The sequence below is a fragment of the Oncorhynchus tshawytscha genome, linkage group LG16, assembly GCF_018296145.1.
Source record: "Oncorhynchus tshawytscha isolate Ot180627B linkage group LG16, Otsh_v2.0, whole genome shotgun sequence".
NCBI classification, from domain to species: Eukaryota; Metazoa; Chordata; class Actinopteri; order Salmoniformes; family Salmonidae; genus Oncorhynchus; species Oncorhynchus tshawytscha.
The window spans coordinates 78,771,993-78,786,474 of NC_056444.1; the positions used below are offsets into that span (position 1 = coordinate 78,771,993).

Below are 14,482 nucleotides of genomic sequence, written 5' to 3' on the forward strand. Positions count from 1 at the left end.
TATTATTTGAAATGCATGGAGGATGCCCACTTCAAAAATATCCCTTCCAGTTTCAGCTGTCAGGAGTTCCTCCACTTGTGTGTGACATTAGATCTTCTTCTGTGGTGTTGGAGCTGCTGCTTATACTCCCCCAGGCTCATATTTAGCTCCATGTACATCACTGAGAGTAACAGGGGGGGATTCTCTTTCCTTTCTGCGGCAGTTCTTGTAGAACTTTGAACGGTCATCAATGATTTTCTAAAACAAACAAACATTCAGTATTTTATGCAACGTTCTAAAGCTTCCAAATGTTCATGGGTATATTTCATAGGTAAACTAGCATTACTATGGGAATGGCTGATACAGGGGTATCTGTTCTGGTTATCCCATGTTATTATTTGGAATCTGTCAGAATATAGGGCAAGTTGGGAGGTTATTATGACTCGCTTCGCTTGACTCAACCACTTTCAGGTTCTCTTATTGAAGTTTAGTAGTGGAGCAGGTTGAGAGCTTCACGTTCCTTGGTGTCCACATCACCAACAAACTAACATGGTCCAAGCACACCAAGACAGTCATGAAGAGGCCAGGACAAAACCTATTCCCCCTCAGGAGACTGAAAAGACTTGGCATGGGTCCTCAGATCCTCAAAAGGTTTTACAGCTGCACCACCAAGAGCATCCTGACGGGTTCCATCACTGCCTGCTATGGCAACCGCTCGGCCTCCAACCGCAAAGCACTACAGAGGGTAGTGTGTACGGCCCAGTACATCACTGGGGCCAAGCTTCCTGCCATCCAGGACCTCTATACCAGGCGGTGTCAGAGGAAGGCCCTAAAAATTGTCAAAGACTCCAAGCCACACTAGTCATAGACTGTTCTCTCTGATACCGCACGGAAAGCGGTACTGGAGCACCAAGTCTAGGTCCAAGAGGCTCCTAAACAGCTTCTACCCCAAGCCATAAGACTCCTGAACAGCTAATTTAATGGTTACCAAACTATTTGCATTGCCCCCCCGCACCCCGCACCCCACCCCACTCCAGGACGCTTCTGCTACTCTCTTATTATCTATGCATAGTCACTTTAATAACTCTTCCTACATGTACATATTACCTCAACTATTGGTGCCCCCCGCACATTGACTCTGTACCGGTACCCACTGTATATAGCCCCGCTATTGTTATTTACTGCTGCTCTTGAATTTTTTGTTATTCTTATCTCATACTTGTTTTTGTGGGTATTTTCTTAACACTGCATTGTTGGTTAAGGGCTTTTAAGTCAGCATTTCACTGTAATTTCACTGTTGTTGTATTCGGCCGACAGGAATAAACATTTCTCCGGGAAGAGGAAAGGCGGGGGTGTATGTTTCAATATTAATGACTCATGGTTTAATTGTAAGAACATACAGGAATTCAAGTCCTTTTGTTCACCTGACCTAGAATACCTCACAATCAAATGCCGACCGTATTATCTCCCAAGAGAATTTCTCTTCGGTTGCCAATACCATGCCGGCCCTCAAGAAACTTCATTGGACTTTATGCAAACAGGAAACCATATATCCTGAGGCTGCATTTATTGTAGCTGGGGATTTTAACAAAGCAAATTTGGAGAAAAAATGCTACCTAAATTCTATCAGCATATCGACTGTAATTTCTCACGCTGGAAAAACACTGGACCATTGTTACTCCAACTTCCGGGATGCATACAATACCCTCCCCCGCCCTCCTTTCGGAAAATCTGACCATGACACTATTTTGCTCCTCCTTTCCTATAGGCAGAAACTCAAACAGGAAGTACCTGTGCTAAGGACTATTCAATGCTGGTCTGACCAATCGGAATACCCGCTTCAAGGTGGTTTTGATCACGCGGACTGGGATATGTTCCGGGTAGCTTCTGAGAATAATATTGACGTGTACACTGAGACGGTTACTGAGTTCATCAAGAAGTGTATAGGAGATGTTGTACCCATTGTGACTACTTAAACCTACCCTAACCACAAACCGTGGATAGATGGCAACACTCTGTGTTGTCTGTTCACACTGCTATGCTTTATCTTAGCCAGGTCGCAGTTGTAAATTAGAACTTGTTCTCAACTAGCCTACCTGGTTAAATAAAGGTGAAATAAAAAAATAAAAAATTAGCACAAAACTGAAAGCATGAACCACCGCATTTAACCATAACAAGGTGAAGAGGAATATGGCAGAATACAAACAGATTAGCCATTCTCTCTGCAAGGCAATCAAACAGGCAAAGCGTCAGTATCGAGACAAAGGGGAGTTGCAATTCAACGCCTCAGACATGATACATATGTGGCAGGGTCTACAGACCATCATGGACTACAAAAGGAAAACCAGCCGCGTCGTGGACACCGATGTCTTGCTTCCAGACAAATGAAACACCTTCTTTGCCTTCTATGAGGACAATACAGTGCCACTGACACGGCCTGCTACCAAAGCCTGTGGGCTCTCCTGCTCCGTGGCCGACGTGAGTAAGACATTTAAAACGTGTTAACCCTCGCAAGGCTGCCAGCCCAGACGGCATCCCTAGCCGCGTCCTCAGAGCATGCACAGACCAGCTGGCTGGAGTGTTTACGGATATATTCAATTTCTCCCTATCCCAGTCTGCTGTCCCCACATGCTTCAAGATGACCACCATTGTTCCTGTACCCAAGAGATTTAACTGAACTCAATGACTATCGCCCGTAGCACTCACTTCTGTTATCATGAAGTGCTTTAAGAGACTAGTCAAGGATCATATCACCTCCACCTTACCTGTCACCCTAGACCCACTTCAATTTGCTTACCGCCCCTATAAGTCCACAGACAATATAATCACCATCACACTGCACTATCCCATTCCAAGAGGAATACCTACATTATTTAAGAATGCTGTTCATTGAATATAGCTCAGCATTTAACACCATAGTACCCTCCAAGCTCATCAATAATCTTTAGGCCCTGGGTCTGAACATCGCCCTGTACAATTGAGTCCTGTACTTCCTGACGGGCCGCCCCCAGGTGGGGAAGGTATGAAACAACATCTCCACTTTGCTGATCCTCAACACTGGGGCCCGGTGTTGACGGAAGCGTCCCACCTGGCCAACATCCAGTGAAATTGCAGAGCGTGAAATTCAAACTACCGTATTATAAATATTTAACTTTCATAAAATCACAAGTGTATACATCAAAATAAAGCTTAACTTCTTGTTAATCCAGCCGCTGTGTCAGATTTCAAAAAGGCTTTACGGTGAAAGCAAACCACGCGATTATCTGTAGACAGCGCCGGCATACAAACACATGAAAAACATATTTCAACCAGGCAGGTGCGACACGAAAGTCAGAAATAGCGATATAAAAAAATGCATTACCTTTGATGATCTTCTTCTGTTGGCACTCCAAAAGGTCCCAGTTACATCACAAATGGTCCTTTTGTTCGATAATGTCCTTCTTTATATCCATAAAAACTCAGTTTAGCTGGCGCGCTTCAGTCAATAATCCACCCAGTTTCCCTCCATCAAAATGAATACAAAACTAATCCCAAACGTTAAACTTTTCCAAACAAGTCAAACAACGTTTATAATCAAACCTTAGGTACCCTAATATGTAAATAAATGATAAAATCGCTATTGTCTTTACCAGAGAAAAATACCAAAGAACGCGCTCTCTTCCCCGCTCTTGGAAACACTACAGCCAAAATGGGAGCCACCAAGAAAAACTACAATTTCTGGACAATTTTTCCTGAAACTCTTTCTGAAGACTGTTGACATCTAGTGGAAGCCCTAGGAACTGCAATATGGGAGGAATTGGCCTTATAATAAAAGTGATAGCCATTGAAAATAGTGGTAGGCTGAATTTTTGGGAGGGAGGATGGTTTGTCCTTGGGGTTTCACCTGCCATATCAGTTATGTTATACTCACAGACATAATTTGAACAGTTTTCGAAACTTTAGAGTGTTTTCTATACAAATCTACATATCCTAGCTTCTGGGCCTGAGTAACAGGCAGTTTACTTTGGACACGCTTTTCATCCGGACGTCAAAATACTGCCCCCTACCCAAGAGAGCACACATCCCTGGGTTGCTCCTTTTTTCAGTTCGATGCAGGTAGCGACTGGAACGAGCTGCAACAAACTGGACAGTTTTATCTCAATCGCTTAATTCAAAGACTCAATCATGGACACTCTTACTGACAGTTGTGGCTGCTTTGCGTGATGTATTGTTGTCTCTACCTTCTTGCCCTTTGTGCTGTTGTCTGTGTCCAATAATGTTTTTACCATGTCTTGTGCTGCTACCATGTTGTGTTGCTACCATGCTGTTTTGTCATGTGTTGCTGCCTTGCTATGTTGTTGTCTTAGGTCTCTCTTTATGTAGTGTTGGGTTGTCTTTCTTGTTGTGATGTGTTTTTTGTCCTATATTTATAATGTATTTTTAGTTTTTTTTCAATCCCAGGCTCCCGTCCCCGCAGGAGGCCTTTTGCCTTTTGGTAGGCTGCCATAGCTAAGAACAAACTTGCCTAGTTAAATTAAGGTTAAATATTTATTTTTAAATGTGACCTATAAAATTTTATTTGAAGTTATCTGATGAAGTAACAGCATTATCATTAGTTCCTCATACTGTCACATGTAGGAGAACTGAAAATAAAGCCATGTTACTGAGAAGTCACATTCACAGTATATTTTAAAAGACTTTAGCTGTACTTGATCGAGGAACAATGGAAACAACTAAGTAGTCATAAAGCAAGTCAAATTTGTCCAGAGCCCTACACTACTGGGGTCAAGGCTGGGGTAAGATGAATATGATGTGTTTACGTAGAAATAACCTACTTTACATGTTTCCGCGCTGTAGCCTAACTTTAAGAATGACATACGTATTTTCATATTGATGAATGATTGTGTAATTTCACTACAACAAATAGGTAGGCCAACTGTACGCTCCGCTGTTCTCTCCCTTTTGTTTTCCATGTCTGTTCTGCCTCATTTACGAACCATGTGAAAAATAGACCCCAACACGTTTATGCATTCCATTTGCAGTAGTTATTTTAATTTTGGTGAATGTAATAGGCGGAGTAGAAGTCCAACAACACACCGTATTATTTAGAAACCCATGAAATTACACCATTTATACAACAGGTGGGTCTAATGCTGATTGGTTAAAACCGCATTCCAGCTGGTGTCTAATTCAAAGTTACTACAGGCTAAATTTATTATGTTAAAATGCCTATTTACTCTGTTCCATCTGTCTCATAAAAATCATCTAGACATTATCTCACATTTCTTTTAGACTAACATTTCGTTTTCAACAGCCGAGATTTTTATAAATCTTTCTGTCTCTACGACATTTGCAACATTGTTTCAATCTCCAGCTGTCCCATAGTAATGAACGTGTCCGGTGTGAAAGAAATGTCAATTGAAAAAAGGTCAAACTAAACGAAGTGCAGCTAGTTTGCAGTCTTTCCAGCTTCAGTTTGAAGTGATTGTGTTAGCTGTGCTGTTGGCTAGCTCCTCTGAACAACAGTGTCCTGATGAGAGAGCACACAGTGACATTTATTTGGCACATTTTCTATGCCAGGGGAAATCGCGCCTCATTAGCTCATTGTTATGGATGTGTTCAAATAAATGTCACTAGAAAACTGCTAAAACAAATGCAAATGCTGCTACTTTGGTGTTATTCTGGCTACACTTTATGATGTGACACTAAGTTAGCTGTAGTTGGCTAGCTTGCAAGCAAGGGATAAGAACGTTGCCAGCCAGTATGGTATGAAACATTTAGAACGAATGACTGGATCGCGTCCATAGATACTGAACAAAAAGAACGACTGGGTTGCATCTTTAGCAACCGAACCAGCCAGCTTGGGTAGCAACCGAACCAGCCTTGGGTAGCAGCCGAACCAGCCTTGGGTAGCAGCCATTAGATTTGTGTCGGGACTATATCTTGTGGAAGGATGAAATAGTTTGAATGAATTTGGGGCGGCAGGGTGGCCTAGTGGTTAGAATGTTGAACTAGTAACCGGAAGGTTGCAAGTTCAAATCCACGAGCTGACAAGGTACAAGTATCTGCCCCTGAACAGGCCTCATTAGCTCATTGTTATGGATGCCGTAAGAATTTGTTCGTAACTGACTTGCCTAGATAAATAAAGGTCAAAAAAAAAAAAACAGTCAAACTGTCAATATTATCCAGTAAGTTCTTTACAGAAAAAGATGTTGTACAATCAAAGTTTGACACTGCATTACTCCGAATTTGAGAAATATAAATTTTATTTAGAAATAAATGTTTTATAATGATGAGGGATTTGTACAAAGACTGAGTCAATTTTACAAAGTTGTCCTTGAAATGAACACGACAAAAATTTGTTGGAAAATGGTAATATGATCTACTAAATGGAGGTTATATACTGTACAAGATGTTGCTACTGCCACTAGAGGTCAGTACAACCTAGCCAGTGACACGATGTATGCTCTTTCTAAATAATATACATGTATTTTGTGACAATGGACTCACTAGTGTGCAGACTCACCAAAACAGATCGATTCTATTCCAGCACATACTGACATGGTGAAAAGGACATGGACAGAGTCAACTGATAATATGATTATATTTATGACAATCCTCTTGTGGTTCTGTAAAATAATATGATTGGAGCTGTAACATTCTATGGCATCAGCCAGACTAAAGGATCAGTTGGAAGATTGTTATGACTCGCTTCAATTGACTCAACCACTTTCAGGATCTCTCATTGAAGACACGTTTATTATGATCCCCAGTAGCTACTGTTCCTGGGGAAGCAGGGATTCTGAGCCTCCAAACTACAAGATCTAACGATCATATTTGATTTTGATGATGATCACTGAATGATTCCCTTTACAATTCAGAGTTAAAGACAGACCTGTGTTCCTGGAGATACATGATCTACACCAGTGGGGGCTGCTGAGGGGAGGACGGCTCATAATAATGTCTGGAACGGAGCAAATGGAATGGCATCAAACACATGGAAACCATATTCCGCGCCAGCCTTTACCATGAACCCATCCTCCCCAATTAAGGTGCCACCAACCTCCTGTGATCTGCACGATTCTTTTACATTACCTGCCAATCTTTGAGGTTTCTCATGGAAACATTCCTTGACATAATCAATGTACTTGCACTAGTCTATTTTCTTAGACGTACATAAGCAAAAGTTACATCCCCCTATTATGTATTTTGGTGAAATTAAGAACTTTGCAAGGCTTCTCTCTAAGAACCACAAAAACCTGACTCAAGCAGAAAGAGGTGTAACCATGTTTCAGACTGGAAATGTAGGGTTTGGAACACTTCTGTTCTGTGGATAGAAAGAGTGTTTTTTCAAATTTCTCATCAACTTCAACTTTCAGCTTTGTCTTATTGTAACAGTCACAAACACAGCAAGTTTCCAACCACACACAGTAGATATGCTGTATTCTATTCTAGTGTACATTATAAAGACACACAAGTATTTAGTTTTCCTAACCATGAGCCAGGCTTTCTAAAGTTGTCTCCTTAAGAGGAAGTGTCACGTGTAAACAAAGTTATCTGATTAAGTAACAGGGAAGGTGTGTCCCAACCTGCCTCAGGGTGTCATTCTTCTCCTCCAGCATCACCATGAGTTCCTCATTGGTTTTCCCATCACATAACCAGGTGAACTGAAAGTAAAGGTAGGTCATAGAGAAGCCACATTAAATTCTTGAGGTGTCCTTGATTTAGCTTGTGTGGAACCCATAGTCTCAAACGTAGCCTAATATGCAAATCTACCCACTCAAAGCATGTTCATACCTTCCTGGACATGGTCTGTAGCTGGACCAACCTGTCCTTCACTATCTTCCTGGACATGGCCTGTAGCTGGTCCAACTGGTTCTTCAGCCTCTGTCTCAACTCATCCTGCTGGCCTTTAGCAGTGATCAGCTCTCCTTCCTTTATGGACAGAGTTCTACACAAGGAACTCACTGTACCTGCAGAGTACAAATACAGTATTGATTGGGATTACATACAATAAGAGTCATCTGTTCAAAGTGTTCGTTTCAGCTATCCAATCCTGTCAGATCTACACCAGTCATAAGGGGGTAGGGGAAAGGAACTAGGAGCAGATTTGGTATTGGGGGCTCATCCTCCCAAAGTTTTGGCTCTACAGCTGTGTTTGATACTGTATCTCCATGAGAACACACCAGAATAGATCACATGATTCTTCCTGTCCTCTTAACTCATCAGTTGTTCATTGTTTCTCTCTACTTCTCATCTGTTCAGTAAGTGATACTCTGTCTTCCTCCTCACTGTCCACAGAATTCTCTATCTGAAGAGCTGTGCTTGTGACCATGTTCCAAGACACAGACAAGGCCACCATACAAGATTAGATCAGTTTTAGGTCATATTTCAGAAAATAACATTGCGTGCAGCCTTTATATCAATCTCAAATGCTAAGAAATTATTAATTCCTAACTCTGTCCAAGTTAACTAAGGGTTAACCTCAGGCTGCGTGGCTTGGTGTTCTGTCTCAGTGAGTTGCTTCTCTGTCCAACAGGGCTAGGAACCCTTCATGTTCAGGACCCAACACAGGGCTGGCCTCTCACCCTGTGGAGCTCCTCTTCTAGTCTGGCTATCTGCTGGCTTTTCTCCTGCTCCTCCTTTTTCACCTCCCTCCGATTCCTGACCTCCTGACAGATGCACTATCAACTCCACTTTCAAAACAAAGAAGAACAAGTATGAGTTGACCAAGGTTACTTCAGCTCTGCATTTTCACTTTTTCTATACAATTTTGGCTTTTCATTAGTTTTATTTTAGTTTGACAGGTTTTATATTTTAATTCTAGATGTGTGTTGTGCTCTGTTGGTTCTGGTATCAGTTTTAGTTTGAAGAGTCTTGTAACTTGAAGTTTCAAGTTTTTACTTTATTTTGTTTCTTTTTAAATTAGTTTTAGTTTAAATGTTGGTCCACCTTTATGGTTCAAAGGCAGATGGATAGATGGCACTGCTATAGTTAGAACGCTGCTGTGGTAATCAGTATATGGCTGTATACACATTAAACCTTATCAAATGGACAAAGGACACAACTTGTTGTTCAGTACATGAGCTGAAATACTCATAGAACTCTGAAATATACAGTACAGAGAAGTTCCTACTTCCTACCTGACCTCTGACCACATCCTCATTATGAGAAATGATCAGTTCTGTCAGCTCCTCCTGAAGCACAGATCTCTTGGTCTTTCTTCACCTCTTCAAACTGACAGATGAGTGATTTCCTCACCTAACATCATTATGTTCTTCTCCTTTAAAAAGAGGGGTTACAATACTACAACTACCGTCAACCTCCAATATGGTGCACACCCCACTGAGCCAAACATATTTTTTATTTTTTTCACCTTTATTTAACCAGGTAGTCTAGTTGAGAACAGGTTCTCATTTACAACTGCGACCTGGCCAAGATAAAGCATAGCAGTGTGAACAGACAACACATAGTTACACATGGAGTAAACAATAAACAAGTCAATAACACAGTAGGAAAAAAAAGAGTCTATATACATTGTGTGCAAAAGGCATGAGGAGGTAGGCGAATAATTACAATTTAGCAGATTAACACTGGAGTGATAAATGATCAGATGATCATGTGCAAGTAGAGATACTGGTGTGCAAAAGAGCAGAAAAGAAAACAAATAAAAACAGTGTGGGGATGAGGTAGATAAATTGGGTCGGCTATTTACAGATGGACTATGAACAGCTGCAGCGATCGGTTAGCTGCTCAGATAGCAGATGTTTAAAGTTGGTGAGGGAAATTAAAGTCTCCAACTTCAGCGATTTTTGCAATTCGTTCCAGTCACAGGCAACAGAGAACTGGAAGGGAAGGCGGACAAATGAGGTGTTGGCTTTAGGGATGATCAGTGAGATACACCTGCTGGAGCGCGTGCTACGGGTGGGTGTTGCCATCGTGACCAGTGAACTGAGATGAGGCGGAGCTTTACCTAGCATGGACTTGTAGATGACCTGGAGCCAGTGGGTCTGGTGACGAATATGTAGCGAGGGCCAGCCGACTAGAGCATACAGGTCGCAATGGTGGGTAGTATAAGGTGCTTTAGTAACAAAACGGATGGCACTGCGATAAACTTTGGATTGGAGATGTTTGATACGAGTCTGGAAGGAGAGTTTACAGTCTAGCCAGACACCTAGGTACTTATAGATGTCCACATATTCTAGGTCGGGACCATCCAGAGTGGTGATGCTAGTCGGGCGTGCGGGTGCAAGCAGCGAACGGTTGAAAAGCATGCATTTGGTTTTACTAGCGTTTAAGAGCAGTTGGAGGCCACGGAAGGAGTGTTGTATGGCATTGAAGCTCGTTTGGAGGTTAGATAGCACAGTGTCCAAGGAAGGGCCAGAAGTATGCAGAATGGTGTCGTCTGCGTAAAGGTGGATCAGGGAATCACCCGCAGCAAGAGCAACATCATTGATATATACAGAGAATAGAGGCGGCCCGAGAATTGAACCCTGTGGTACCTCCAGAGACTGCAAGAGGACCGGACAACATGCCCTCCGATTTGACACACTGAACTCTGTCTGCAAAGTAGTTGAAGAACCATAGTGCTAACCACCTCAGATCTGGGTTATCAAAAAAGTGTCAACATGGATGTTTTGATTTCAGACTGGGGGCCAGACCAATCTGTATAAAATTATGTACTTATGTAGTAGGGTTGGTACTGTACCTTCCCCCATGTGTCCTCAGCCATAGTTGTACTGGTGAAGTTAGACTTGTTCTGATGTTCCTCACTAGCTGCTCCAGGGTCATCGCCATGTAAATTCCAAAGAAACCTGAAGGAAGGAGAGATGACTAGAAATGATCCGGTTGACCGTTTTGTGTGGATTAATTGTTGGAGTAGAGGACCTTGTGCATTTCAGGTAAAATAACAACTCCATGTTTATATCCCAGGACAAATTAGCTAGCAACAGCAAGCTAGCTAAATTGCCGTAAATGTTTCATGCTTTTCGACCTGTCCCCAAATTAATATAGGTATTAATATTGGTTGGGAGTTTGTTTTGATATTTCAACTTGCATGTTGTGATAGCATTTGGTGTGGGAGGACAAAATCAACATGTGGGCGATGGTGCACTCAGAAGCGCGCGTGCGGTCTGGTCAGTTAGCTTCTAGTAACCTCTTTCCTTCAGGCTGCTTTTTCTTTGAACTTTATATGGCGGTTGGCGGTGCATTACCACAACCGACTGGAGTGTGGGACTCAGTTCATCTTCTAAATCACCCAGGTGAGTATATGCTCCTAAAAACCATGAGGAGATGGGAGAGGCAGGACTTGCAGCGTGTTGAGCATCACAAATAGAATCAAGTTTCATTTAACGAGGCAAGTCAGTTAAGAACAAATAATTATTTACAATGACTGCCAAACCCTAACCCTGGGTCAATTGTGTGCCGACCTATGGGACTCCTAATCACGGCCGGTTGTGATACAGCCTGAAATCGAACCAGGGTCTGTAGTGATGCCTCTAGCACTGAGATGCAGTGTCTTAGACCACTGCGCCACTCAGGAGTTACAGACGGTTGTGAGCAGTGTGGGTGCAATGATTGAATAACATGTATGTGTACATATATTTTGCAGTGCTCATGCACGCGACTTGTCCTGTCTGGTCAGCATGTTTAAAGCATTGCATCGCTGTGCTAGAGGCGTCACTACAACACACGTGCCAATATATCCTCCAAACACCGGCTTCTCTGGCATTATCACTTAAATACACATTCTACAGACCCTGAGTATTCCCTACAATTTTACTTCAGTACCTAGAATAGTTTTTGCTTTAAAAGCCAATATGTATTTCAAATAGTGATTTGCACTGGGGGCATTTATTTGACCTTGGAACATGTTTTAAAACCCATATTTGTTGCAAATGTCACTTAAATATGAAAAAAATAGCAATTATTTTTCATATCATGAACAAAAGGTTGACACTTTTCTATTATTAGGTTGGGAACTTTTATTTTGAAAATTGCCGAAATTACTTTGTTACACTGATCATAAAGTGAACGTAAAACTAGTCCAGGGCCCTACACTACTGCGATCAAATTGATTTATAAATCCCTTTTTACATCAGCCGACGTCAAAGTGCTGTACAGAAGCCCAGCCTAAAACCTCAAACAGAAAGCAATGCAGATGTCTAAGCACGATGGCTAGGAAAAACTCCCTAGAAAGGCCATAACCTAGGAAGAAACATAGAGAGGAACAATGCTGAGGGGTGGCCAGTCCTCTTTTGGCAGTGCCGGGTGGAGATTATAACAGAACATGGCCAAGATGTTCATAGATGACCTGCAGGGTCAGATAATAATCACAGTGGTTCTAGAGGGTGCAACAGGACGGCACCTCAGGAGTAAATATTAGTTGGCTTTTCATGGCCGATCATTCAGAGTTAGAGACAGCAGGAGGGGGAGACAGAGTCGAAAACAGCAGGTCCGGGACAAGGTAGCACGTCCGGTGAACAGGTCAGGGTTCCATCGCCGCAGGCCCTGTCTGACGATACCCCCGAACAGGGCCAAACAGACAGGATATAACCCCACCCACTTTGCCAAAGCACAGCCCCCACACCAGTAGGGGGATATCTTCAACCACCAACCTACTACCCTGAGACAAGGCTGAATATAGCCCATGAAGATCTCCCCTACGGCACGAACCCGAGGGGGCATCCAACCCGGACAGGAAGATCACATCAGTGACTCAACCCACGCACCCCTCCTAGGGATGGCATGAATTTATCACTGCTGAAGTGAAAAGTCATTGTCTCTTGGAGTATGCTGCCTTTTAGTTAGCTTTGCGACAGTATTAGAAATACATTTGTGTTCTTATTCTCCTCAATTAAGTTGGAAAATAGGATGATCGAGCAGCAGTGAGGGCTCAGTCAGAAGACTTCCAGTTTGGTGTGGCGCCATTTCCGTTTCAATTTTCTGGAAGCCTGCTTCAGAGCTTGGGTATTTTCTGTATACCAGGGAGTTAGTTTCTTATGACAAATGATTTTAGGGGTGCGACTGCATCTAGGGTATTGCTCAAGGTTAAATCGAGTTCCCCAGTTAGGTGGTTAACTGATTTTTGTACTCTGACATCCTTGGGTAGGTGGAGAGGGTCCTGGAAGGGCAACTAGGAATCTTTGGGTTGTCTGAGAATTTATAGCACGGCTTTTGATGATCCTTGGTTGGGGTCTGAGCAGATTATTTTTTGCGATTGCAAACGTAATAAAATGGTGGTCCAATAGTCCAGGATTATGAGGAAAATATTTACTCCACGGGACAAAACTAGGTCCAGAGTGTGACTGTGGCAGTGAGTAGGTCCGGAGACATGTTGGACAAACCCCACTGAGTTGATGATGGCTCCGAAAGCCTTTGAGTGGGTTTATGGACTTTCCATGTGAATATTAAAGTCACCAAAAATATGAATTATGCCACAACTACTGTACAAGGTCCGATAGGAACTCGATGTGGAACGCTGTATACGGCCCAGGAGGCCTGTAAACAGTAGCTATACAAAGTGAGAGTTGGCTGCATAGATTACGACTAGAAGCTCAAAAGATACATTTTTGTTTTTGTAAATTGAAATTTGCTATCGTAAATGTTAGCAACACCTCCACCTTTGCGGGATGTGAGGGAGCTATCATTTTGAGAACAAATTCAATAATGACAGGAATAGGTCTTTATTCCAGTGAGATTGGTAAAACGAACACCGCCATGTTTAGTTTTGCCCAACCTAGATACCCTGCTAACAGCCTGCTGCCTGGCCTGAACCCTCATTGTGGAGTTACAGTGCTCTATGTTCATAGATCAGATGAGAGCACCCCTCCAGCTAGGATGGTGTCTGTCACTCCTCATCAGGCCCGTCTTGGTCCTGTTTGTGGGTGAGTCCCATAAAGAGGGCCAATTATCTACAAATTCTATATTTTGGGAGGGGCAGATAACGGTTTAACCAGCGATTGAGTCGAGACTGCTGTAGAGCTCATCACTCCCCCTAACAGATGGGGCCAGAGACAATTACGCGATGCCGACATCTTTCTAGGCGATTTACACGCTGAAGCTATGTTGTGCTTGGTAATTTCTGACTGTTTCATCCTAACATCGTTGGTGCCGACGTGGATAACAATATCCCTATACTCGCCAATTTTAGCTTTAGCCAGCACCATCTTCAGATTAGCCTGGACGTCGGAAGCCCTGCCCCCTTGTAAACAATGTATGATCGCTGGATGATTATTTTAAAGTCTAACACTACGGGTAATGGAGTCACCAGTGACTAGGGTTTTCAATTTGTCAGAGCTAATGGCTGGAGGCTTTGGCATCTCAGACCCCGTAACGAGTGAAGGAGAGACCAGAGAAGACACGGACTAGTTGCTTAATGGGGAGAACCGGTTTAAAGTTTGTCGGCTGAATGAGCGACACCGGTTGAGCATTTCCTCCCGGAAGCCATGAGAAAATTGTCAGGCTGCGGGGACCGTGCGAGGGGATTTTTACCACTATCTGTACTTATTGGTGGCAGACACGG

At 42.8% G+C, this 14,482-nt stretch overlaps 2 protein-coding genes across 2 annotated transcripts in view; both read left to right on the plus strand.

The window, feature by feature from the left end:
• The window catches only part of LOC112235187 (tumor necrosis factor receptor superfamily member 14), an 85,458-nt gene that overhangs the window by 61,061 nt on the left and 9,915 nt on the right, over window positions 1-14,482 (plus strand). The gene's annotated exons all lie outside the window — the stretch shown is intronic.
• Window positions 1-14,482, plus strand: part of LOC112235190 (tumor necrosis factor receptor superfamily member 14) — a 79,587-nt gene that overhangs the window by 10,957 nt on the left and 54,148 nt on the right. The gene's annotated exons all lie outside the window — the stretch shown is intronic.